We start from the raw sequence: 27,336 nt of genomic DNA, 5'->3' as shown, positions 1-27,336 counted from the left end.
CTAGGTATGGTAGCACACACCTTAAATTTCAACACTAGTTAACCATGAAGGTCTGGAGGTCTGTACAGAGAAACAGAAAGTGACAGAGCTGGGTAGGAAAAGGAAGTAATGTCGCTGAACAGAGAGAGCAAATCAGATGGAAGAACAGCAAGGCACATAGCCGTGGGTAGACAGGAAGTAACTCGAATTTGGAAGCTGGAGAGTTGGTGAGGTAAGGTTAGCTGTGGTTTTCCCTATTTCCCTGATCTCTCCCATATATCTGGCTCCATGTTTTTTTTTTTTTTTAATGTTATAAGTCCATTTAGATATTCATCAACAGGTTCTGTAGATTAGATTATAAATGTGTAGTATAACATTATATAGGAACTGGGAAGTGGATCTGGTAAAAAATAAAACACCTGTTTCTTGCTTCCAATCTGTCCCCTGATCCCATTGCATTAAGTTTTGGTGTCTCTCCCTCCTAATGTAGTTTTGTTCTCTGAGACTTGGGTCAGTTTTGAGCTGGATATCTGAGAGTGGAAGTGGAAATTGAAGTCCTCTGGGAGCCCTGTAATCTGTATCTAAGGGTTTCACAGAGGTTAGGAAACTGATTTTTCCACAAAACACAATACATTTTGCCCCTAATACAAGCTGAAATGGTAGTAGAGGTCAGGCTAGTGAGAGATTAGGCACCACACAGTGAGCTGGTGTTGTAGGCTGAACAGTGTGACTGACTGTGGTGGATAAAGCTAGGGAGGAAAGTTGGCTTAGGGTTGACAGATTTTTTTGTATAAAAATTTTTTTGTATAAAAATTTTAACTTAAATTTCTAAGTGTTAACCATGAATGAAAACACACACACACAATCATACATATGCAATGCAGAAGAGCAAAAGTAAAAAATAACCATTTGCTAATTTTAAACAATGTGACATTAGTTTGCAGTATTTCCTTCCATTTGGCACATGCTGAAGTACTGTCTCAGAGACTCAAACAAAATGAAGGCTGTGAATCCTCCCCCCAAAAAATAGCCCCCATGAATAAGTATCAGCTGTTTGGCTCATTGGCTGAGATGGGCTGGCTTCTAGGTAACTAAAAATTTGTGTCTACCCTCTTTTTAAGAAGCAGCCTGTATCAATAAATAGAAAGTAAATCATTCATAATCTCACTCTTATTTTTTGATGTACTACATTTCACTTCTAGATGGCTGCATAAATTACCATATGAGATTTTGATGAGTGTACCCATAATTCCTGTAGATGTGCACACAACAAAAAAGAAAGGGGGAAAGTAGTTAAATCACCTACTCTTAAGCAAATATGTCTCAGATCTTGTTTGCAATGGTCCAATCCATCAATTGCTCATGAGGTGCCCTGAGGACATTGCCAGAGTATCTACCTTTACCCTCTGCAGAGAAAGGTTGGAACAGGTGTGAGTTTAGGGGGTTCTCATAATGTTGAACTAAAATTTGCTTGTTTGGGGAAAAAGAAGATTCACTGAATCTGCCTGGTCTCTAGTTTGTTGCTTTTGGATATTGTTATAATATCCCAGAGTCTCCCATGTCCACAAGGGTCCAAAACACACAAGCATCTGCATAGCACTTGTTCACAATAAAAGGCTCCAAGTTGGGGAGGGCCTGAGTTACAAACTCCCCTGTCACCTGTCACCTGCATCCTCACCCACTCCCAGCAGTTTTATGGATTTAAGGGGCATCACTATATTCCTTTGGCTGGCCAAGAAGTCACTGTATAGACAAGATGGCCTCAAACTCACAGGGATCTGCCTATCTCTGCCTCTTGAGTGCTGAATTATTAAAGGTATTTCATAGCATGCAGACACTTGGCTTTCTCTCTATAATGTGTGTCTAAGGAACACTGAGGGTAGGAGAGTACCAATCATACACATCATGCAGAACAGTGTTAATGGATAACATAATGCTATGTGGATAGGTGCTAAAGTTCCATCCACTGCTAAGTTGGCAGAATTAGAGAGGCTACCTTGCCTTGCATGGCTCCCAGTTGTGTCAGTAAAGAACATGCCTATGTTTGTTTATGAGGGTCTGCCACTTCAAGTAGGAAAGCCAAGACATCATCCTCAGAGGTTTTTCTTGTCACTATTTAGATTCAGGGTAGTCTCAATAGTGTCTGAATACCACACTGATCATATAAACTGAATAAGGCATGGGATGCTTCACAGCTCTAGATTTTGTCTATATACTGGGATTTTTTTTAGACGGAGTTTTTCTGTGTAGCTTTGAGCCTTTTCTGGAACTCACTCTGTAGCCCAGGCTGGTCTCAAACTCACAGAGATCTGCCTGCCTCTGCTTCCCAAGTGCTGGGATTAAAGGTGTATGCCACCACCACCCAGTATTGGAATTGATTTTCAAAACAAGCAAAAAGTCAACAAACCATACTATCTGTCTCATAAGAATTTTTTATGAGAAAGAATCAGGTGCAAATGAAAGAGACTGCCATGTGCCTTCAGAATACAAAATTGTCAAATGGTGCATTTTTTTCTTATTCCAGCAGTTACCACAAATGCAATAGATTAAAAGCATACAGTCTTTGTTACCTCACAGTGCTGGAGATAAGAATGGGTCATACCAGATTAAAATTAAAGTGTCATCAGAACTGAGTTCCTTCTGGACCACCTGAGAGTGACGGATTCTAGTCATTGCCTTTTCCAGTTTCCATAATCATCCTGCAAACCTTGGTTCATCATTCCTTTTTCCATCTTAAAAACCAGCAAAATAGTTATAAAGACCTATCTACTCCCTTACATTATGTTGTCTAGGCTTCTGTTGATAGATTGTCTTCTGAAACAAGGTGCCCTGGGCAGCTTTCATAGGACCACCTCTCTACATTCCTGTACTCTATTCCACCTTGACATCAAAATTTCATCTTGTTTCATTGCCATTTTTGAAGCTGTATCTAAAGTAACATTTCCAAGGAAATGTGTGCAAATGTGTGCCCTTGCTGACTGATAAGATGAGAAGTAATGCAGATGAAAACTGGTAGATGAGATACTGTTCTGGGTTCACCAAGGTCTGCTCAAATTATAGATGAAAAATAATACCCATAGAGACTTTATCTTTCCCACTTCTGAGACTCTGCCTTTTGTTTCACCATTTCTTCTCTCTAAGCTCAGCCTGATTCATGATATAGTTATTAAATCCAGAAGCCAGATGGTGAGGTAGCCTAGGAGCTATCTTACAACATCAGAGAATAGGACTGGGTTATTTTGACCAAGCTGATACCAAAGTGCACTGTAGGGTGAAGCGGCTCCTGCTAAGTAAGGAAGTGACTAATTTCCCACACTCTGCATACTCACTCTGCTTTAAATGTTTTTCATGTTCTTCTCATCTCTTTAGTCTCACCTACCCCTCAAATTTCATCTTTGTCATCATCCATAGCAATAGATGTATCAGGAACATGACTACTTGTTGATATCACATTGTAACCAGGTGGTCAGGATCTATGACTACTTTCTTGCCTACAGAATGTGAAACACACACACACATACACACACACGCACACACACACGCACACGCATGCACGCACATAGCATATATATGCATTTTTGCCTTGTCTGCTTAAAGGAAACTCCAATCTCTAGATTACATCTTTCTTCTATTCTTGTTGACTGGAATAGTGTTAAAGTCATACGCTTGAAGGCTGAAGAGTTTCTGCTAGCCTGACAAGGCAATGAATATCTGATAAGATGTTGGCTGACTTGATACATCTTACTGCCACCATATTCTCCATGTCCTGGAAGTTTTATTTAGTCATAATTGCCTCTTTGCCTGCAACCAGCCTTGAGATCAATATTCAAAAGGAATCCAGCACTCCCATCTCTTTGGAGGCTGTTGAAAATTCCCTTTAAAGGGTCAACATTTAATATAAAACTTGTTGTAGAAAGTGCTTAATAACTAGTAAGGTAGGGGCAAAGCTGTTTTGACTATGGCCATGTCCACTGTCAGCATCTCTGCTTGTACTGTAACTGGCTAAGGGTACTACTTTGTTTTTTAGCTCCTAAGAATGGGCATGAACATTCAATTGGGTAATGAGAAAGGAAGTTATACTGTCTTGTATAATATCACAGATATTACTGAATGTGAGGAATAGAGTTCCTCTATTTTTATTAACATGAAGTCAACCACAGCCCTTAAGGCAAGTGGCAAAAAGCGCCTTGCCATTTCTGATGTTCCTAAGTTTAGCCTGAGATGCATAGAGGTCAAGGATACACATACCTTGACATTGGGAATCTACTTTAGAGCATAGAGGATAGATTAGATTGTGTGAGGTTAGATTCCTAGATTGAAAAGCCAATTTTCTATTTTCTTTAATAGAATTAGCCAGGCGGTGGTGGTGCATGCCTTTAATCCCAGCACCCAGGAGGCAGAGTCAGGCGGATCTCTGTGAGTTTGAGGCCAACCTGATCTACAGAGCGAGATCCAGGAAAGGCGCAAAGCTACACAGAGAAACCCTGTCTCAAAAAACAAAACAAAACAAAACAAAACAAAACAAAAAACCAAAAAAACAAAAAACAAAAAAACAAAACAAAAACAAAAACTGTCTTAGTTTGGTTTCTGTTGCTGTTATAATCCTGATGGCCAAAAGAAACTTGGGTAGTAAAGGGATTGTTTCATCTTATAGCTTACAATCCACCTTCCCTTAGAGGGAAGTCATGGCAGGAACTCAAGGCAGAAACTCAACATTGAAGCCATTGTATAAGGCTGTTTACTAGATTTCTCTCCTTCACTCTCCTAGGACAACTTGCTCAAAGTTGATATCACCCAAAATGGGCTGAGTCCTTGCAAATTAATCATTAATCAACAAAATGTCCCACAGATGTGCCCGCAGGCCAATATGATGGAGGCGTTTTTCAACTGAGGTTCTCCTCTTCCCACATGAATCTGGCTGTTGTGAAGTTGACAAAATCTAATCAGCACAGGGACCAAGCAATCTATCACAGTAGTTAAAACATGGACTAGTTCTTTTTTCCTACTCTATGTGAGGGCAATAGTCATCCCAGGAAGCTGCTAGATTCCATTTGCCTCCTTTGCCTCCTTTGCTGTATGACACCATTCTCTGTGTCTTAATTCATTGTCAAACCAACCATCAAACAATATCAGTCAGATAAAAAGATGAATTTCTACTTCCCCATATAAAGTGCATTCCAAGTTTCCCAGCCTGAATACTTTTAGTATTTAAGACAAATTTATTACTTAAAAGCAGTGCATAATAGTACTAAAAATGTATTATAGAGGATCATAAATATATCTCACAATCTTATCATCATATAGTGATTATACTAATTCACATGGAATTGAATAATAGGCTTATGGAAGGAGAAAATGAAAATGGACTTAGACTAGACTTCAGTGGCTTCCTGCTGTGAGCAATTCACTGATTCCAATATGGCCCCAACCAAAAGAACTGGCCTCTTGATGGTGACCTCAGCACACACCTACCATCACTATATGATTGTTTAGCCATAACTAGTGCTCTAAATCATCCAAGTGTGTTCTCTGATCCACCACACCTCTTGCTTGCCACTTTGCCATATTCTGTTGCCAAAGCTATTTATTTCTTCATTAAAAACTAAAACACAAATTACTGACTATTGGTTTTGTCTCCAAACCCACATATCTCTGGTGTCTCACTTTTGAGACATATGTTCCAAAAGAGCAGCTGGGCTGTGTCTATGTTTGTTTTGAACACTGTTTTTGTCATAAGCAGGGGAGGGATTCTGATATCACACATGAAGTGACAAGGGTGAATCAATACTTCAGAAGACCTTCACACTATTCCCACAAAAAGGCACAACTTTGCCACAGGGTAAAGTCATATGCTGAAATAGAACCCCCAAATCTTCCTGTCTGCTGGATCAAAGTAAAAAGTTGCTTCACATTATCATTTCTAATCTGAGATGACTCTGAATGGATTGCCTCAGGACTTTACTATACAAAGCAAGATGTGCCTTTCTATGGGAACCCTTCTTAACACTCCTTCATTTTTATAAAGGGAGAAACGGAGGCCAGAGTATGAGGGATGCTTTGCTTAATATTAGAATATGATGTAGTTGTTAAGCCAAGGCTTAAACTTATGTCTGAGCTCAGCCCTTTTTCAAATGTCACACATGTGCCCCTTCATTGACCACACTGGGTAAGACACCTGATTTTTCTGAGTCCTGTCTTGCTTGCTTAAACATCAGATAATATATTCTTTTCTCTGTTTATCTCACAGGAATGTTGGGAGGGACCATGTGGGTAAGAAACAGTATACAACTTTTGTAAACCTTACCGTCATGTTAAATTAAGACATATTAAATAGTGTCACTTATTTAGCAAATGGGAATATCTTACTGGGAAAGTCACATTTTACCATTCTGGATACAGGGTCAAGGATGGGGACTGGCTAGATAGATTAAGTGACCCTTGGGGTCAGCTCAAGAGTCTTAGGTCCAGAGAGTTATTTGGAACAACATTCAGAAGCAACACTTGGGAGCAAAGTGGTTTTCATGGAAACTACCACCCTCATCCCTCACACCAGAAAGCCACTACCAAGTATTAGATACAGATTTGCAGTTTACTGAAGATACTCCCCAACCAGCCCCAGCCAGAGTCCACTCATTTTGAGACTCATAAATCTCTCAGTTAAGATATCATTAACTATTATAATGGTGGCACATGAGGACAATCATTATTATTTATTTTGTTTACTTATTTTTATTTAAAACTTAGTTATGCTATGGAGGCAAAGCAACATATATAACCAGAACAGATGACATCTTGATATAATTATCAAATACTGTCCTAAGGCTTTCAAAAGGTAGCAGCCAGGTGGCAATACTGACTGAGGAGTTCTTAGGATCTGCCATGTAAAACATTCATTTTTAATGAAAGTAACCTCAAATGCCATCAGCTTTTACTCTTTGAATTATCCTGGAAGAATTAGTCACTGGGCATCATTTCCCTAAGTTAACCCCTACTAGTGATCTCATATTCTCCCAAAGGAACTCTACCATTTAGATTAAGGCTTTGATACCTTAAGAAAAAATAAGTTCCCTGAAGAAATAACACTTGAACGTGTTAATCACATATAATTTAGTATATTAACCAGCCTTTCATAACTCTTATGAAATACCTGATGTAAGCTAATTTTATTTTTTTTAAAAGAGAGTTTTATGCATTTCAGGTGTGGAGTCTCAAAATTCAAACACATGCTATGGGTCCTGGTGATGCCTTAGTTGAGTTTCTTCATGGGGAGATGGATCACAGGAGACATGTGGATCAAGGTTCACATCTCAAGGGAGAGAGCACAGTGCTAAGTGGGTTTTCCGAGAAAGGCTATCATTAGTGGATCAAGAGAGGCAGTATGAAGAACACTTAAATCCTAAACCAATTCTGAAGGTGCTCTCCTCAGGACCCAAAAGCTCCCCTGCTATTAGAATTTCCAACCATCCCTAATCCTTCTAGCTCTAGTAACGAGCCTCCAACTCTTTGACCTTCAGGTACACTTGAGGACACTGATAATGCATCAAAACTACATCATTTCATGAGGAAGATTTCTGAGTTCTCACTAAAGTGAGAAGGTCTAAAATAGCAAATTGCATCATGCATTGCAAACTTTGTGAGTTCATCAAAGAATAATAGATCACTTCACATTTATTGATGCTAAATCTGTATAATCATTTTGATATGCATTATCTTATTTAACCCTCATAGCCATTTATAAGGAAGAACTGGTTGTGTTCCCATTTTATAAAGCGACTGAAGCTTCAATATGGAAAATCACATGGCCACTGTCACACAGCAATCGATCTCTTGGCAGGGTTTTGAGCCTAGATGATGCTCACTCCAAGGGTCACATGCCAATCACCACACTGCTTAGGGGCTTTTTCAAAAATTAAGAATTCTTCTGATGACAGTAAATATGGGACTGGGACTAAGAGATGATGAGACAGTCTCTTCCAACAATTAAATCCCTTAGGTTGACTTACTTTAAGGAGTATCTTTGCTTTGCTACAAATTTATGTACTGGGTGTGTATGTAGTTTTATCTTGTCGTATGTGGTGTGTGTGTGTGTGTGTGTGTGTGTGTGTGTGTGTGTGTGTGTGTGTGTTCTGTTTAACATGATGATCTCAAATGACAGGATTTTTTTCTTTATGACTGAAGCAAACTCTCTTGTATATCTATACCTTATTTTCTTTATCCATTAATATGTTGCTGGGCATTTAGGCTGATCTCATAACTTGTACCTTGTGAATAGAGTTTTAATAAACATGGACATACAGGTATCACTATTGTTTGCTACTTAGATACTTTTGAGTATCCACACTGATTTCCATGGTAGCTAGAATAACTTAGAATACCTAGTAATGTATGAAGTCCCACCCCATCCTTGTCAGTGTTTCTGATCATTTGTTTCCTTAAGGTCATACAGTGCATAAGATTTTTCATGTTCCTGTTTTATGAGTGAAGAAACCAATACCCAGAGGGTCACATTACCAGTCAGTAAGCTGAACAAGTCCTCAAGCCTGAATTCTTCAGAGTGCCTTTTATTTCAGTCCAACATTGAGAAATGCTTACACCATTGTTCCTCCTATATCATCAACTATATCTTACTAAGATGTGTCAGGCAGAAATTTAAGAGAGTAATTGTATGTTTCAACTAGGAAATGGACATTCTGTGCATCTAATGAAGTAACCCAAGGTATATCCATGCCACTTGAGAGATAGTTGGTGAAATCCCACAAAAGGCTCAGTAACCATAGAAACTTAAGTGCATATCCCTATGAGCATACACATGACCACAAATAGAAAATAATACTTCCAGTTTTGCCTTTCTGAAGTTGTGCATATATCTAAGAAAGAAGAGCTGTTTGGGGCAGGTTTGCTCAGCTGGATCTTACAACACATCTTTTTAAAAATTTAAAAATAAAAATAAATTTATTCATTTATTTTACATCCACAATTTCCCCCTCTCCTCTCCTTCTATTTCCTCCCCACCACTTCCCCTCTGTCCCCTCTCCTAATCCACTCCACCTCTGTTTCTGTTCAGAAAGGGGCAGGCCTCCCATGGGTATCAACAAAGAATGGAAATATCATGCTGAGGTAGGACCATGCTCCTCCCCTTGTATTAAGGCTGGGCAAGGCAACCCAGGATGAGGAATAGGTTCTCAAAAGTCAACCAAAGCATTAGGAAAAGCTCTTGCTCCCACTGCTAGGAGTCCCAGAAGTAGACTAAGCTATACTACTGTCACACTTATATAGAGGGCCAAGTTTGGTCTCATGCAGGCTCCCTGGCTGTTGGTTCAGAGATTTTGAGCTCTTATGAGCCCAGGTTAGTTGTTTCTGTGCATTCCCCTTGTTATGTCCTTAATCTCCCTCGCTCTTACAATCCTTTCTCCTGCTCTTCATTGGGATTCCGCAAGCTTGGCTCAGTGCTTGGCATGGATCTCTGCATCTGCTTCCATCAGTTCTGGATGAAGGCTCTCTGATAACAATTGGAGTAGTCACTGAATGCTGAGTATAACAGATTATTGTTAGGCATCCTTAATGTTGACTTTTTTCTTCCAATAGTATTTGGTTCTATCCTAGGTCTCTGTACCATCCAGCCTCTGGGTCCTGGTTACTCCAGGCAGTGTTGGGGGTTGAGGGGGTGCCTCACTCTCTTGGTATGGGTCTGAGGTTGGACCAGTCATTGGTGGGCCATTCCCACAATCTGTTAGTCATTCTTACCCCCTTCATCCCAGCACATCCCATAGACAGGACAGATTGTAGATCAAAGATTGTGTGGCTGGGCCAGTATCCCAGTCCCTCCACTGGAAGTCCTGCCCAGTCACAGGAGATGGCCAGTTCAAGCTACACATCCACCATTGCTAGGAGTCTTATCTGGGGTCATCTTCATAGCTTTCTTAGAGTTTCCCTTACCTCAGGTTTCTACCCGATATGGAAATGCCACCCCTTCCCAGTCCCCTCTTTCAGTACGCGCCCCCTCCACTATAGTGGGTAGCTGTTCCAGCTATGACCTGGAAGTACTATCCCCATTGAGGTTTCCAGTAATTGTCATGCCTACAATGTGGGGCTGAAAGAGGAGCCCTTATGACCCAAGATCTGGATGTGGCAGCTCTCTTGGTTCCTGGATCTTAGATGCTGGAGGTAAACCTAGCAGAGTTCTCCAGAAAACACTGCTGGACTGCATTTCACCTCTCCCAGACCCTGTAACCTATCCCTTTACTTGTAAGTTATCCCACAAAATAAACCTCCCTTTTAACTATGTGGAGTTGCCTTAATACTTTCACCAATACTCCACCCACTCTAACCCGATCCCTCATGTTCCACCCTCACCAACCCCCAGTCCACCCATGAGATATCTTATATTTCCCCTTCCCTGAGTGATCCATGCTTCCCTCCTTGGTCTTTTCTTATTACCTAGCCTCTCTGAGACTGTGGAGTGTAGCATGGTTCTCCTTCATTTTACTACTAATATCCATTCATAAGTGAGTACATACCATGTTTGCCTTTGTGAGTTTGGGTTACCTCACTCTGTATGATTTTTTTTTCTTCCACCCATTTGCCTTCAAAATTCTAAATATCTTTGCTTTGAAGAGCTGAATAATACTCCATTGTATAAACGTGCCACATTTTCTTCATCCATTCTTCAGTTGAGAGGCATCTAGGTTGTTTCAAGGTTCTGGCTATGACAAATAAAACTGCCATGAACATAGATGAGCAAGTGCCCTTGTGGTATGATTGAGCATTCTTTAGATATACCCCTAAAAGTGGTATAGCTGGGTCTTGAGGTACAGATTGATTACCAGATTTCTGAGAAAACACTATATTGATCTCCAAAGTAACTGTACAAGTTTGCATTCCCACCAGCAATGGAGAAGTGTTCTCCTTGCTCCACATCTCCTCCAGCATATGCTATCATTTGTGTTTTTAATCTTAGTCATTCTGACCAGTATAAGATAGAATCTCGGAGTCATTTTGATTTACATTTCCCTGATGGTTAAGGATGTTTAACATTTCTTTAAGTGTGTCTCTGCCAGTTGATATTCTTCTGTTGAAATATATCTGCTTAGATCTGTACTCCATTTTTAAATTAGATTATTGGGGGTTTTATGTCTAGTTTCCTAAATTCTTTATATATTTTGTAGATCAGCCCTCTATTGGATGTGGAGTTGGTGAAGATATTTTCCCATTCTGTAGGCTGCCCCTTTTTCCTATGAATCCACACACCTATCAACACCTGAGTTTTTTGACAAAGAAGACAAAAGCATACAATGGAATAAAGAAAGCATCTTCAACAAATGGTACTGGTCTAACTAGATGTCTGCATGTAGAAGACAAATAGATCCATATCTATGACCCTGCATAAAACTCAAGTCCAAGTGGATCAAAGACCTCAATAGCAATCCAGGTACACTAAACCTGATAGAATAGAAAGTGATAAATAATCTTGAACACACTGGCACAAGAAACAACTTCCTGAATAAAATGCTAGTGGAAGAGACACTGAGATTAACACTTAATAAATGTGACTTCATGAAACTGAAAAGTTTATGTAAGGCAAAGAACAGCACACCTTAAGAAGTGGAAAAACAATAAAGAACCCAGTTTTACACTTTCTCAGGAGAAATAAATCTTGGGAAGAGATGGTAATGCACTGCATATGTCATTAGCTCTTGCCTGTCCCCCAGTATTAGCCTGAAAATACTTGAAAGCTGATGGGTCTCAGAATCTGGGATCAGATTCTACACAACTTAGAACTGTGAAAAAAATAAGCCCATATGGCTTACAATAGCCCTGGTACTGTGACTTTAAAGAACTTCTGGTTTCACATTTTTAATAACTACATGAATGTGGCTGGCTTTTAATTGACCCATGTGTAAAAGATTAAACACACACCCAAAAGATTACCTTACCAAAGCCACATAAGCCAGTAAAAGGAGGGCCAGAATGTGAACACCAGTCCTTCAACACAACAGGTTAGTACTGTCTATGGGTTTATTTTTACACTTTTTTTCTTATTTTTCATCATGGATAAAGAAGCATGAAGAAGTACTTTTATTTATTTGTTTGTTGGTTTGTTTATGCAAATTTATGTACAATTTTTGCAGCTACTTATTTTTGGGAAGACACTTTCTGGATTATATAGATATAATTCAACTAGGTATACATAGATATAATTCAGTAAGGTAGGTAATCTTCAAACACTTCAAAGACCTACAGAATATGGCATTTAAAATGTTTTAAAAACATAGACTTTCTGAACAGTGAGACACATCCGCTCCTGGCAGCACCAATTTATTTCAAAGAGAAAGATGGGAATTGAAGACAATCTATATAGAGTTTATCTTCTTCTTGGCACAAATAACCATTTGGGGAAGAAACTGTTATTGCCTAGAGTGCCTGACAAAATGTTGTATTGAGTGGACATGCAGGACCAATAGAAAGGTAACCAATGAAATTTTTAAGGCAAGATGGTCCTTTAGGTTTCTGCTTCACAAAGGAAACTGCTAGACATTCTACAAGACACAGAGAAAAGTGGCTGAGAGACTGTAGGCCTGTGGGCTGAAGATGGATACTCCAACATTACAGAGGAACATTGGATGACTATCTAGGCAGGCAGTAGTCTCTGTCATTTTAGATTTTTGGTAGTTGCTTACAAAGCCTTTCCTATTTACTTAGATAATATTATATCCTTTTGAGGTCCTTGATGTAGTTGAAGGTAGTTATAATTTTTCTTAATTATGTTGAAAGATAAGTTAGATATGAAAACCTTAGACTCATAAATATAAGATAAATAGAATATTTTCTTTGAATTTGCCAAATATAAGTAGGCCAGATATTATAGCTGTGATTCTTGCTTGATAACTGTGTTGTTATATATACTTTTACTATATTAAAATTAAAACCTTCCTTTTTAATTAAACAGAAAATGGGAAATGCTATAGGATAATGCTTTTTTACACTGGTTTAATAAAACTCTCATTGGTCAGTATCCAGGCAGGAAGTATAAACAGGATAAGCAAACAAGGAGAATTCTGGGAAGAGAAAGGCTGGGTTAGGGGATGCTAGTCCACCATCCAAGGAACAGCATGTAATGGCACACATGTAAAGCCACAGAACATGTGGCAACATATAGATTAACAGAAATGGGCTGAGTTTAAGTGCAAAAGCTAGTCAGTAGTTAGCCTTAGCAAATGGCCAAGCAGTTATAAATAATATTAAGCTTCTCTGTGATTATTTTATAAGCAAGCCACAGGACTACAGGGCCCAGGCAGGACCAGAGAAACTTTTAGCTACACCTGTGTTCTGCATAAGGCACACTCATGTTGGGATCTTTTATAAGCAAGTGGTATGCTTAGTGTAATGAGTGAAAGGCATCTTGGGAAGTTTCATGTCTCACTGACTAGAGTTGTGTCATGATCTGGGGAACTGGAAATAATTCTGTAGTAAAGGGCAGGCCAGGCAAGGATAGCATGGGTGGACCTCGCTTAGAGCCTACCCTATTTTATTTAATTATGTACTGAATGGTCATGCATTTCTGAAGTAAATGTCTTCAAGAGAAAATAATAATAGTGCTTCAAAGCTGAGCATACATGGGTTTGGATTACCAACCTCAAGGTAAGAAAATATGAAGATACCCAACACAAGTGCTGTTTCTGGGTAAAGTTCAATGCAGTGTGTTCCTGGACAAATGCTTATTTAGGGGTTAAAAACACTGGCATATACACAGAAAGATTAGGTCTCATGATATCTTTAATTTTAGGTGAAAAGAAGTATTCAGTTATAGACGACAGTTGTGAGTAAAGTGGAGAAGGAAAAATAAGCTTGACCTTGGTTTACTTTAGAATCTGGAAAAGACAATAACTAATAACAAAGACAAATAATTTTTCAGCACTTACTATATAATACATTCCATATGTCAAGGCTTTTAAACACCACACCTTACTTAGTCCCCTTGACAGCAGCAGTAAGTAGATCTTAATCTGGACTGAGACTCCAGATCACCCTTACTGGACAGTGAGCAAAAGCTGAGTTTACTACACACACACACACACACACACACACACACACACACACACACACAGGAAATGGCTGTGTCTTAGTTTGTAGTAGAAGGAGAAAACTGGGAGAGAGATCTCAGATCTAGGAGCCACAGAAGCAGGAGGACTCCAGGGGCAAACCACCCAGCTACACTGCTAGCCATGGAGTAACAGTAAGATTTATGGAGGTTAGAGTATGGGAAAAGAGGTAGATGGGATAGTTTAAGAAAAACTGGCTAGAAACTATGTCAAACTAAGATTGGGCATTCATAATTAAGAATAAGACTGTGTGTGATTTAATTGGGAGATGGGTGGTGGGCCACCCAAAAAAGAGCCAAAAACAAAAACAAAAACAAAACAAAACAAAACAAAACAAAACAAAAAACCCAAACAATGAATTGTTACCCATTTTAGGGCTCTTGAATTTCCATAGGGTCTGAGAAAGCTTGAAAAGTACAAAGAAAAAGGACAAGGTTCCTTTAAGAGGTGCTGCTGTTCAGTTGGCAGCACTAAATAAAAACTGCAAGCTAAGTAAAAAACTACCTATCGCAATACTGGCTTCCTTAGCTGGAAAGGTTGAATGCAGTTTTGGTCACCTATTTCAAACTAGAAGGAGAGTTTTAGGCTTGTCTTTCATGTGAAGTGGGCAGAACCAGCCAAGAGAGCTACTTGGAGAATCCAGGTGTACCTGAGTAACTTAAAAGTTTGCTCATGTAGTCAAAAAAGACTAGAGATACACAGTAAAGGAGGTCCAGATGGAAAAACCTCTAAGCAGGTTACAATGTGTGTAGGCTTAAGACAAGGAAAAGGGTATAGTCATAGAAAAAATGAATACTTTATAAAATAAAAGAGTCTTTAAATAGAGAAGAAAAATAGCATAAAAAGAGGGGGGGAGGCCACAAAAGATGGAAGATACACAGGTAGTTTGGATTCTGTTTGTTATTGTTTTGATTTTGAATTTTTTGACTGTTGAGAAGCAAAAGACTGCTGTTAAGGTACATGGGATTGTGAACTGGACTGATAAATTGAACTAATTTAGGTATTTTAGAAATACCTTACCTTTAAAAAGAAGTCAAAAATATATTTGTCAAATGGAAATCAACAATGCTTTGTAATTTTGTTCCCATAGGTGATGAGAGGCTATGGATTCCTACAGGGTTAATATGGATCAGGTTTGATCAGGCAAGACCTCCTGAGACTTGACAGACTTGATATTATCCCAAATTTTCTCTCTGGAACCCTAAATATACTTTGTTCACAGACAACAGGAAGAGGTGTGGAGAATACTATGCCCACCTTCTGAAGAGATGGGGTGGGTGATCTTTGGTTATTTAGTGAGTTTTGGGATTTTTGTTAACATTAGAGGAATAGAGACTATTGATACATATTTAAAGGTGTTTTTTTTTATACTATGTATATGTTTCTACTCTTGTTTAAAGGATTTTTGTATATTGATAAAATTTTAAGATTATTTTTATTACAACATGTTGTATATATGTTTCTATTCCTGCTTAAGTTATTGTACCTATGCAGTTTATTTAACAATGCAAAGTGAAGTTCTAGTTTTTGAAAGCTATTATTATAAACTATATAGGATAATCAGGAACATAAGTTAGTGGTTACTCATTTATAACAATCAAAGCTGTAGATATGTATGCTTTTCAAATCATATCAAGATATATTTTAAATAAATAAATGGTCTTCAAACCTTTAAAAGACCTACAGAATATGGCATTTAAAATGTTTTGTTAACTTAGGACTTTTTGTGACAATGAGACATATCTGTTCCTGGCAACACTAATTTACTTCAGAGATATGGGCATTGAAGAAACTCCTTATGGAGTTTGCTTTCATTGGACCAAGATTAGCCACTGGGCAAAGAAACTGCTCTTGCCTTTGACTGCTCACAATGTTCTGTGCAGGCTGCATATACAGGACACAGAGGAAAATGATTGACAAACTTTGCCTAAACAAGACAAGACAGTCCAAAATTCCTGCTTCATAGAAAAGTCTGCCATATACTTTGGTCCTGAGGGCTGAAGATGGATGCCCCAATGTTGTATAGGAACTTTGTGTGACTGTCCAGGCAGCCAAATGTCTCTGTTGTTAATCCTTCTGGGTCTTTGATGGAATTGAAGTTTTCCTTAGTTAAGATAGAAGACAAATTAGGTGTAAAATTTTGGATTCACTACAATAGGAGAGATAATACATTATTTTACTTGAATATGCTAACTACAAATGGACTGAATACTATAAATTAATTCTTACATGGTAACTGTTTTTGTTGTATGTAATTATACTGTTAAAGTTAAAAACCTTTATTTTTATTTTAGACAAAAAGGAGGAAATGTAGTAGAATATTATTTTAAGGTGTATTACTTTTGTTTATGCTGCATATGTTTAACTATGTGAAGATATGTTACTGTGACTATGTAAAACACCTGTTGGTCTAATAAAGAACTGGCTAATAGCAAGACAGGAGAAAGGATAGGTGGGGCTGGCAGGCAGAGGGTATATATAGAAGGAGAAATCCGAGAGAGAGAGAGAGAGAGAGAGAGAGAGAGAGAGAGAGAGAGAGAGAGAGAGAGAGAGAGAGAGAGAGAGAGAGAGAGAGAGAGACAGAGAGAGAGAGAGATCTAAAATCTAGGAGCCATAGAAGCAGGAGGATTCCAGGGTTGAGCCTCCCAGCTACACAGCAAGCCATGGAGTAAGAGTAAGATTTATGGAAGTAAGAGTATGGGAAAAGCCAGAGGCAAAAGGTAGTTTAAGAAAAACTGGCTAGAAACTAAGTCAAGATAAAACTGGACATTCATAATTAAGAATAAGCCTCTGTGTGTGATTTAACTGGGAGATGGATGGTGGGCCCACCAAAAAAAGATCCAAAAAACAACAACAATATTCCTCAGTATTCTACCTGTGTAAAGAGACACCATGACCCTGGCAATTCTCATAAAGGGAAGCATTTAATTGGAGCTGGCTTAGAATTCATAGGTTTAGTCCATTATCCACATGCCAGGAAGCAAGGTGGTGTCCAGGCAGACATGGCTGGACAAGAAGCTGAGAGTTGAACAAATGGATTCACAGGGAGCAAGAAGAGAAAGAGCCACTGGGCCCAGCTTAGGCTCTGAAACTCCAGAGCGCCCCACCCCCAGTAACACACTTCTTCCAACAAGGCAATGTCTGCCCCAACTAGGCCACCCCTCCTAATCCTTACTAATAGTGCCATTCCCTGAGCATTCAAATATATAAGCCTATGAGAGCCATTCATATTCAAATCACCACAAGCTGCATCTGAAAACAGCCTTTGGTTTTATAGTTCTTTCTATATGCAATTAGGAAGCACTGTTTCTCAAGTACCACTCAGGCATGTCTTGTGCTTATCATCTGAAACCAAACCTTGATCCTGAGTGCTGAGGACTTGGGAGGCAGCCCTATGATAATGAAAATTTACTCAGTAGAAGACAAGTCTCTAAAATGCAATATGTATCATTTACAGAAAATCTGTAGATGACATGTGCCCTTCTAATGGCACAAAGGGGCTACTAGCTGCAAATTGCAGAAATGTGTAAGGTCAGCCTGGAAACTCTGGCGTTGAATCATTACTCTGCTTACCAACTCAGGTAATTGAAATAAGAGAAAACTCAAGCCATTTGCTTTTATATTGTAGAGCATTTGTTAGGCATTTTTATAAGTCATCTCTATTTCTTCTTGGGGGGAGACGGGTTATTAAAATATTATACCTAACCTCAGGTAATGCTGTAGATTCATTAAATATACACAGTTTGAAAGTGTGAAGGGAGTGGTGAGGGGCAATTTTGAATTAATGGAAAGCAGTAAATGTAATTGCCTAAGAGATAAGTTCCAGAGATTAAGAGACAGACTCATGAAGGAAAATAGGTTAGGTTGATTCTGGTGATGTGAGACACAGCTTCTTGGCTGACGAGGATTAGGCACACTGTTACCCCTTGCTCAATATTCTAGGTGTTACTACATATTCATATCTAAAATGTAATTAGAGATACATACAACAATCAAAATATAAATAAAAAATAAGCATCTGCTAATGATCCTAAAAAAAGAGAGGTGAATCCCACCTCTGTCTCCTGCTTTTACTTTCAGGCTGTTTATACCCTCTAAATGTCCTTACTGTCTCTCTTCCTGCTGTAGGACTTTGCAACAGTGATGATACCCAGGTTGCAGGTCTTAAGGCCTTTCTGAGGAGAAAAATTTCAAACACAGTCACATGTGTTTGTGACAAAGGATATCAAAAGAGAAGTTATTATTATTATTTTGACACCATGAAAGAGGGTTTTTATTGCTGCCTATTAAAAGAATCCTGATTCCTGCTTCTTGTCCTGGAACTTGGCAGTGTCCCTCTTCTGGGAGCCAGGGATACTTTTCCACCTCTTGATTCTGTTTAACCACTTGCTTTGCTTAAGGTGATGGTGGATAAGATCCAAAAGGAGCTTCAACAGCACTTGTATAAATGACTTTTCCTCTTTGGCACCCAGTCACTGCCATGAAGAAGGTGTATGAGTCATTTGCTTATTTCTGAAGACTATGAAACAAATGCTGAAACGTCTCCAAAGAACTCATCAGACATTGCATAGAACAGCTTTTCTTGAAAATATTTCTTGCTGTTAAAGAGACTGAACATTTGTTGCACCTTGCAAGCAAGTAAATAATACACCTTATCATCATTTAAAATTAGACTCAATGTGCTGTTCTACTTTATACTCAGCCTGTTTAAGTTTAGTCTGCCTAAAAAAAAAAAAAGCAGTGTAGCCAACTGTACTCTCTCCCTTGGACTTCACACATAGTCAGCTTTTACAAAACCTAAACTAAATATAGCTTTAATCTTGAGGTCTTCCATAGCCCCAGCCCAGAAGAACATATGTGTGCATGTGTGTGTTGTGGAAATCATTTGCTGAAAACAACCAACAGTTGAAAGCAACCATAGACAACAAATACCCTATAAATGTTGGAAGCCACATGTGGATATAAGTTGATAATGTGTGTGTGTGTGTGTGTGTGTGTGTGTGTGTGTGTGTGTGTGTGTTTGTTGAGTGCTATTCTAGATCAGTAAAGTAACTTATTCCTTTGTAAATCTCTGTTAAACATTTTTGTGGAAAATTCTCTCATTTCTTTCTCACACTGAGTTGTTTGTGCTGTCCAATAAGTACAGAGCAAAGCCTTTTGTTAACAAGAGGAAACAGACATGTCAGAGACATATTTCTCTTTTACCCCTCTCTGCCCCTTTCTCCCCCTCTCTCCCCTTCCTCCCATTTCTCTCTCTCTCTCTCTCTCTCTCTCTCTCTCTCTCTCTCTCTCTCTCTCTCTCTCTCTCTTCCTCTCTCTCTCTCTCTTCCTCTCTCTCTCTCATACTCTCACACACAAGCAAACAGCAGACATAGAGCACAAACTACAGATAGATGGAAGACACAGGGGGAGAAGCAGAGAATTCAAATTTGAGCTTGCTTTTGGACTAAACTACTCCACATTTTCATTCCTTAACAATATCCACACACCCTTGCATCTACATCAGTGATTCTCAACCTTCCTAATGCTGCAACAGTTCTTCATGTTGCAGTGACCACAAACCATGGAATTATTTCATTGCTACTTCATAACTGCAATTTTGCTACTATTATGAATTGTAATGTATGAATTTGATATGCATAATATCCAATATGACCCCTAAATGGGTCATGACTCACACATTAAGAACCAGTGATCTATATAAATGAATGAATGTTGCTTTAAACAACAGAATTTAGCAGGGGCTTGTCTCACATAGATTTTGTTTTAGGTGGCAACAGCAGGAGGATGTTAATACCATAGAAATAAGACTACATGCAGCAGCTTACTGTCATATTCCAAATCAAACCTTATTCCACAACCATCTCTGAAGAATCAAATGTCCCATAGGAGTGTAAAGTTTCATTTGTTACTTCTACCTGATCAATTGTAGGTAATATGTTTTCTATGTTAGTAGCTTCATGGGGAGTTAGACTGTTATATTCTTCAATGTTTCAGTTTCTTATTTTGTGATGTTTTTCTGTTGGCTTAGCAGCTGCACATGAATCTACTAATATTTTAATTACCATCTGTGGCTCCACAATCTGGCAGTCAATACGCTGACAGCCACTCAGACTGCAGCCTGGCAGGGCTTCTGCTCCCATGGCCCTGGCTTTATTGTTCTATTTAGCAACAAAGACTCAGAAGTCAGTTGTGAAGATGAGAATCTGCTAGATCAGAGAGGCCAAGAAGCAACCAGCTGACCTTGTTTTTTGCCCAGAAACAATGCAAGAGATGCATCTCTTCCCTCATCCCAGAATCAAAAAGAAAGCTCAAACTCCATTCCAAGCCCTTTCCTTCCTGTGTGTCTTCTCTATCTAAATTGCTGGCTTCTCTATGGCTAATTATGGTCAGCTAATCACTGGCTCCACTCCCTGATTAAAGGTAAACATTATTGATAGTCTGGACTGTCACGGTGTGATCAAAACATTCCATAACAATTTTGTTCCATTTTATCTTTTTTTTTTTTTTTTTTTTAAATACAAGATCTCACTTTGTAGCCCTTGCTGTCCTTAAACTCAGACTGATCATCCCGCCTCAGCCTCCTAAGTGCTGGGATTAATGGCATGAATCATTATGATTGTGATTGTTTATCTACAAGTGTAAGTATTATAAATTAAGTGTAATGTGATATATCAGAGTTCAGAAAAGCAGTCAATTATAAAGAAAATCAAAGTATCAAGTTTGATATAAACAGATTCTGACAAGAAAACACAGTGGCTAAAATTGTCTGATTCCCCACCAGAGAAAACATAACAATAAGCAAACAGAAATAATATCAAAATGTGTATTTCCTTATGACTGTCTCAAATGTCATTAATGTTAATTATTCTTCCACATGTTTTTCTCTCTACCTTTTTCTCCTATTCTACACCCCACTCAGTGGTTCCTGCTCCATTATTCCCCACCCCTCCTTCACCCAACCTGTGTTTCATCTCCTGTCCATTGAGAGTCATGACTTTATTTTATCAATGCTTTATAGGTTTGAAATTTGTGTGTATGTATGTATGCATGTGTATTCATGTACATGAATGCAATATGTGTGGAGGTCAAAAGATGGCATCAGGCCACCAAGAGTTGCAGTTGCAGGTAGTTTTAAGACAACCAAATAAAATACTAGAAAGTGAACTTGAGTTCTCTGTGAGAGAAACAAGCTCCCTTAACCACTGAGATCTCTCTCCAGACCCTGTGATTTTTATTTTAGAGAACTCTTATCTGATTAAGTATATCCCTAATCATTTAATTTTATAGCTGTACTAAATAAGATGTTTTTCATTTCAAATGTTTCACTATTCACAAAAAAAGCAACAATCATGATTTATGTTGTTTTTGCATCCTGCCACTCTGTTGAATTGAAGTATTAATAGTAACAGTTTACTTGTGGAGTATTTGGGTTTTTCTTTGTATAAAATCATGCCTTTTGCAGACAACGATGTTTGAGTGACTTCTGTCCCAATTTGGATCACTCTGGATGGTACTTACAATACCATATTGAAACAAAATGCTGGCTGTGGACATGCTTGTCTTGCTCTAGACTTTATAAAGTGCTTACCCTTTCCCATTTACTATAACATTAATAATTGGATATTCTTTTATGGTCTTCTTTCTAGAGGTATTTTTACTCTGTATCTTTCAGTATTTTATCACAAAGAGATACTGAATTTTACTAAATGCCTCAATTATATTTATTGAGATTACTACATTGTTTCTGTTGATCTGGTGTACCATGTTTATTTATGTTCATTTGGCTATTTCAAAATAGGTCTATCTGCTTTGGGAATCAGGGTAATTCTAGCTTCATAATATGTATTTAGAAGAATCTTTTCCTCTCATAAGCCTTGGAATAACTTCAGGATAATTGATATTATTTTTTCTATAGTTCCTCAATAGGACTTATCAGTGATAGCATATGGTCCAATGCTTTTTCTATAATCAGAGAATTTCCATTACTGAATCTGTCTCATTACTAATTATCAATATGTACAAATCTATTTCTTTGTGTCTTAATTAGGGTTTCTATCACTGTGATGAGACACCATGACCATAGTAACTCTTCATTTAATTTTATAAATAAAGGAAAACATTTAATGGGTTGGCTTACAGTTTCAGAGGTTTATTCTGTCATGGTGGAACATGGTGGCCTGTAGGCAGAGATAGTGATGGAGAGGCAGCTGATAGTCCTACATCTTAACCTGCAGTGAACAGAAAGTGAACTGATACACTGGACATGGCTTCAGCATGTATAAGACATCAAAACCTGCCTCCACAGTGACACACTTCCGCTGATAAGGCCAGACCTACTCCAAAAAGGACACACATCCTAATAGTGCCACTCACTAAGACACTATGGAAACCAATTACATTCAAACTACCACACTTTGTGATTTAACTTTGTTAAGTTGTGTACATGTAGAAACTTTCCCAATTTTCCTAGATGTAAATATTTGATGGAGATCATTTTCCAAAATAACTCCTCATGATTCTTTGTAGTGCCAGCTGCTGTCTCTTTTCATCTTATTGATTTATTTTATTTCTTTGTCCTTTTCTCTTTCTTAGTCTAGATAACTGTTTGCTTGTCTTTTTAAAGAACATGCCTCTCTCCCATTTATCATTTGCAATGTTTCAGTTTTCATTACGTTTACTGGTATGACCTTAGTATTTTTAATTTTAGCCTATAATAAGTTTAGGCCTAGGTTTTCTTACTATTCTAATTTCTTGAGATATGAAAATAGATTATTTATCTGAGTTCTCTCTACTCTTTTGATATGTGATTATTATAAATCTCCAACTAATACTGCTTCTACCATATCCTCTTAGTTTCAGTATGTAGTATCTCATTTTAATCTGTTGCAAGACATCTGAAATTTTCCTTTTTGGCACATTTGACTCACTGGTCATTTAAAATTATTTTGGTAGCCATGCATTTGTATAATTTCCAAAGCTTTTCTGTTATCATTTTTTTCTTTATTATTATGTGTTTTAAATTATATACATCAGCCATGGGTTCCCCTGTCCCCCCCGCTTCCACCCCTACCCCCATCTTCCCCCTAGCCCCTCTCTTCCATTCCCATGTCCTCCAGGATCAAGACACCCCTGGGGATTCATTTAAACCTGGTGGATTCAGTACAGGCAGGTCCTGTCACCTCCTTCCAGACTGAGCAACGTGTCCCTGTATAAGCCCAAGGTTTCAAACAGCCAGCTCATGCACTAAGGACAGACCCTAGTCCCACAGACTGGGTGCCTCCCAAACAGATCAAGCTATTCAACTGTCTCACTTATCCAGAGGGCCTGGTCCAGCTGGGGGCTCCACAGCCTTTGTTTCATAATTCATGTGCTTCCATTCGCTTGGCTATTTGTCCCTGTGCTTTTTGCAATCTTGGATTCAACAATTCACACTCTTGCAGACCCTCCTCTTTCTTGACAGTTGGACACCTGGAGCTCCAGCTGGAGCATGGCTGAGGATCTCTGCATCCTCTTCCATCAGTTATTGGATGAGAGTTCCAAGACAACAGTTAGGGTGTTTAGTCATTTGATCACCTAGTCAGATGAGGCTTTCTCTCAACCATTACCAGCAGACTACAGAGGATATATCATTGTGGATTTCTGGGGACCCCTCGAGCACTCTGCCTATTCCTGTTCTCATGTGGTCTTCAATTTTCATGGTCTGTTATTCCTTGTTCTCCCTTTCTGTTCTTGATCCAGCTGGAATCTCCTGCTCCCCTACGCTTTCTTTCCCATTCTGTAGGCTGTTGCTTTGTCTTGTTGACCATGTCCTTTGCTCTACAAAAGCTTCTCAGTTTCAGCAGGTCCCATTGATTGATTGTTTCTCTCAGTGTCTGTGCTACTGGTGTTATAGTTAGAAAGTGATCTCCAGTGCCAATGCGTTCAAGAGTACTTCCTACTTTCTCTACTATCAGGTTCAGAGTAACTGGATTTATGTTGAGGTCTTTGATCCACTTGGATTTAAGTTTTGTGCATGGTGACAGATATGGATCTATTTGCAGCCTTCTACACATTAACATCCAGTAATTCCATGCTGTTATCAATTTTTTATTGCCTCACAGTTTGAAAAGATACTAGATATGAGTTAGTTTCTATCATTTGTTGAGGCATGTGTTAAAGTCTGTCATGTAGAATCTGTCCTCAATAATGGTTCATAGACTGTTGAGGAGAATATGCATTCTGCAGCCATTCGATGAAGTGTTCTGTAGATGATTGTTAAGTACATTAAGGCATCATTAAAGTTTGCTGTACCATCATTGATTTTCTTCCCAGATCTGTATGTTTAGAGACATAAGATTTTAAAGCCCCCAACCAGCATTGTATCTTGTATCAACATCTACACTTCCTTTTGGTCTGTTAACATTTGGTTTACATATGTGAGTGTTCTTATATTGGGCTCACACATACATAGAAATGTTGTTACTATTGCTAAAGTGCCCCTTTGTCATTACAAAGTGATCTTCCTTATCTTATTTTACTGCCTTTGACTTAGTTTATTTCATCTTTTGTGAATGAGGCTGCTGAACCTCTATTTGTAGTTTTTGTGTATGTGTGTGTGTGAAATATCTCACTCAGTCTCAACTTTTATTTTGTGTATGCCCTTAAAAATATAGTCAGTTTGTATAAGAATTATATAGTAAGATTTTGACTTATATCACCTCACCCACTCTAGGCCAATTAGATAATTTGAAACCATTTATATGGATGCATTTAATCAGTTCTTAAATCAGCTGTTCTGCATTATTTTTTCAATCTTATAATTTATTTCTTTTCCTTGCTCTTTTTATTGTCTACCTTAATATTTAAGTTAGAGATTTTCTCTAATGGTGTGTTTTCATTCCTTATTTATTTCTTTACATTTTTGACTTACAAATACACTTTTGACTATAACATACAATTTAAAAATAACAGCAACTAAGTAATTATAAAGATGAGAGAAACAAAATGAAAATATAATAAAGTCATATACTTGTACATCATTCTTCCCACACTTAATGTTTCTACCATCTTATTTTATGTCTTTCCACAATGCCGATCTGCTCTCATTTTAAAAGATAGTTATTATTTTGTCATTTTTTATACACTGAAGATATTTGTAGTTTATGTCCTGCATTTATAATAAACATTAGCCCATTGTACATTGTTGTAAATTTTTCATGGGGTTTTATACCTCTAAATGTGCTCTTCTTACTCACAAATACCTTTTTCATTCCTTTGGATGAACTCATGTTATGGAGATACTATCTGTTGGCTTCTGTTTGAAGATTCCCTTGTCATTGCTCTATAAAGGAAGGCTTCACTGCCTGCTATATTCTGGGATGACATTGCCCTCCTCATTTCCATGAAAACTATCATGCTTTTCTCTCCTGGATTGTAAGGATTTTTTTTCTTTTTTGCAAACAGGGACCTTAATAATGAACTAACACAAGAAACTATAGGAATCATGTGACACTAAGCACCTGATATGCATGGCTTAGAAAAGATTTTTTTTTTAACAGGCAATGAAAGAACTGCTCATAACCTAGCAGGTGATGATGATGGTCAGGAGGGAAGATATAAACAGTTTGAGTGTCATGAAGGCAGAAAACTGAGTAGTATAACTTTACCTGTCTCTCCTTGGAAGAAAGACTAGATTAGCTGAGGCAATATGTGGGAAACCAGCCCTCAATGAACTGCTTTGTATGTGCTACTGGGAATACTCAGTTATTATTATCTGAGATTCTTATGAACATAGGGGAATGAAAGACAATAGAAGAACAGATATTTCTCAGGGAACTGGGAATGACAGAAGCCACATTTAATCCTTAGTTCACCAAGCCAGACATAACTGTGTTCAGAGAAAAATCAAAAAGGAAATTTATTCAGCAAGGACCTCAAGACTGATATGAGGCTTTAGTGTTTTTTTCTGGGTCCCATGTTTGGACTTTCTGCTACAGAAGGGGTTTTAGTGGATACTGGGGCCAAGACTACCTTCATTCTTGGCAATCTGCCAAAAGCACCAGGGGCAATAGATAGTGAAATAAAATAGTGGTGAATAGGTAGTGAAATAAAACAGTACAGGTTAAAAACCATCAACTTTGTTCTATAGAAGTGTAATAATTATATCAATCAAACTGTTTAAGTTTCTCCCTTGAAAAAAAACTAGTATGCTGGGGAATGGAAATTGTTCACCTATCATGTGGCTCCCACTACAGTTAGGGATGGCTGAGGGAGAAACAATGGAAGTGACTGCAGCTATAGTTGAGACTCCAAGTCAGGTGAAGTTCCTGAATTAACTCAATCAGCTTGAGCTAGCCTCACCATGCCCATGAGAGTACAAAATTTATGAAGACCCCAAGAAGGTGCCCCAGGATAAAGACAGACAACTGGTAGAAGAGATGGAATCTTTGCAAACTATATTAGATCCTGTTAATGCTCTTTTGAAAAACAAACAAACAAACAAACAAACAAATAAACAAACAAACAAAAACATTCACTTGGTTCCTGGATCCCAAGATTAGTTTACATCTACTTGAAATATTCAACAATGGGTTTTCAGAATAAGTATCCAAGTTCACTATAGGGTAATAGGCCAATGGAAAAATTACTCTGCCCCTTGCATGTCCCCAAACCTAGGAGTTGGAAATCTCCACCCTCATGACTCAGGGTAAATGGCCACTCACTACTTCATGGCATGTTATACTTTTCCACTAGCTCACTGAGCATGCTCCATTAGCTCACTGCACATAATACAAAGACCCTCTGAATAGAGGCAGCTAACATTCTTTTATTCTCTCCAATAAACCTCTTATTTGAAGTTTATTTCATGGTGTGACTTTGTGGTATTCCTTAACTCTCAGCTTCCAAGATGCACTTGTGTCAGAAAAAAAACTTTTCATTAGTGTCACGACTCCTGCAGGCTCTTCTGGTGCTCCCTCTCAGGGTCAGAGCTACACCAGGACCCTATTTTCAGTTCACCCACAACAGACTCACTTTCCAGCTCACTGAATGCCCAGCATCCCATCCACCATTAGTAATTTGGTAAGTTTCTCCTTTGATTGGCATAAGAACCTCCCTGAGACAAGCATCCAGCACACTTCTTGTACTCTTGAAGGAGGAGATAACCCCCAGCCACACTTTTTTTTTTCAAGGAATCATATTATTTTATTTTTATCTAAAATATACACAATCCATACATGAATCATATGAAACTTCAAAGCCCATCCCTAGTAATATG

At 38.3% G+C, this 27,336-nt stretch overlaps 1 pseudogene; it reads right to left on the bottom strand.

Moving 5' to 3' along the window:
* LOC118592041 overlaps positions 1–27,336 on the bottom strand; it is a 102,153-nt pseudogene that overhangs the window by 53,773 nt on the left and 21,044 nt on the right.

Source organism: Onychomys torridus, chromosome 1 (assembly GCF_903995425.1).
Source record: "Onychomys torridus chromosome 1, mOncTor1.1, whole genome shotgun sequence".
Taxonomy (NCBI): Eukaryota; Metazoa; Chordata; class Mammalia; order Rodentia; family Cricetidae; genus Onychomys; species Onychomys torridus.
Note: the sequence above shows the minus strand (reverse complement) of the source record. Positions and strands in the feature narration are given on the sequence as shown.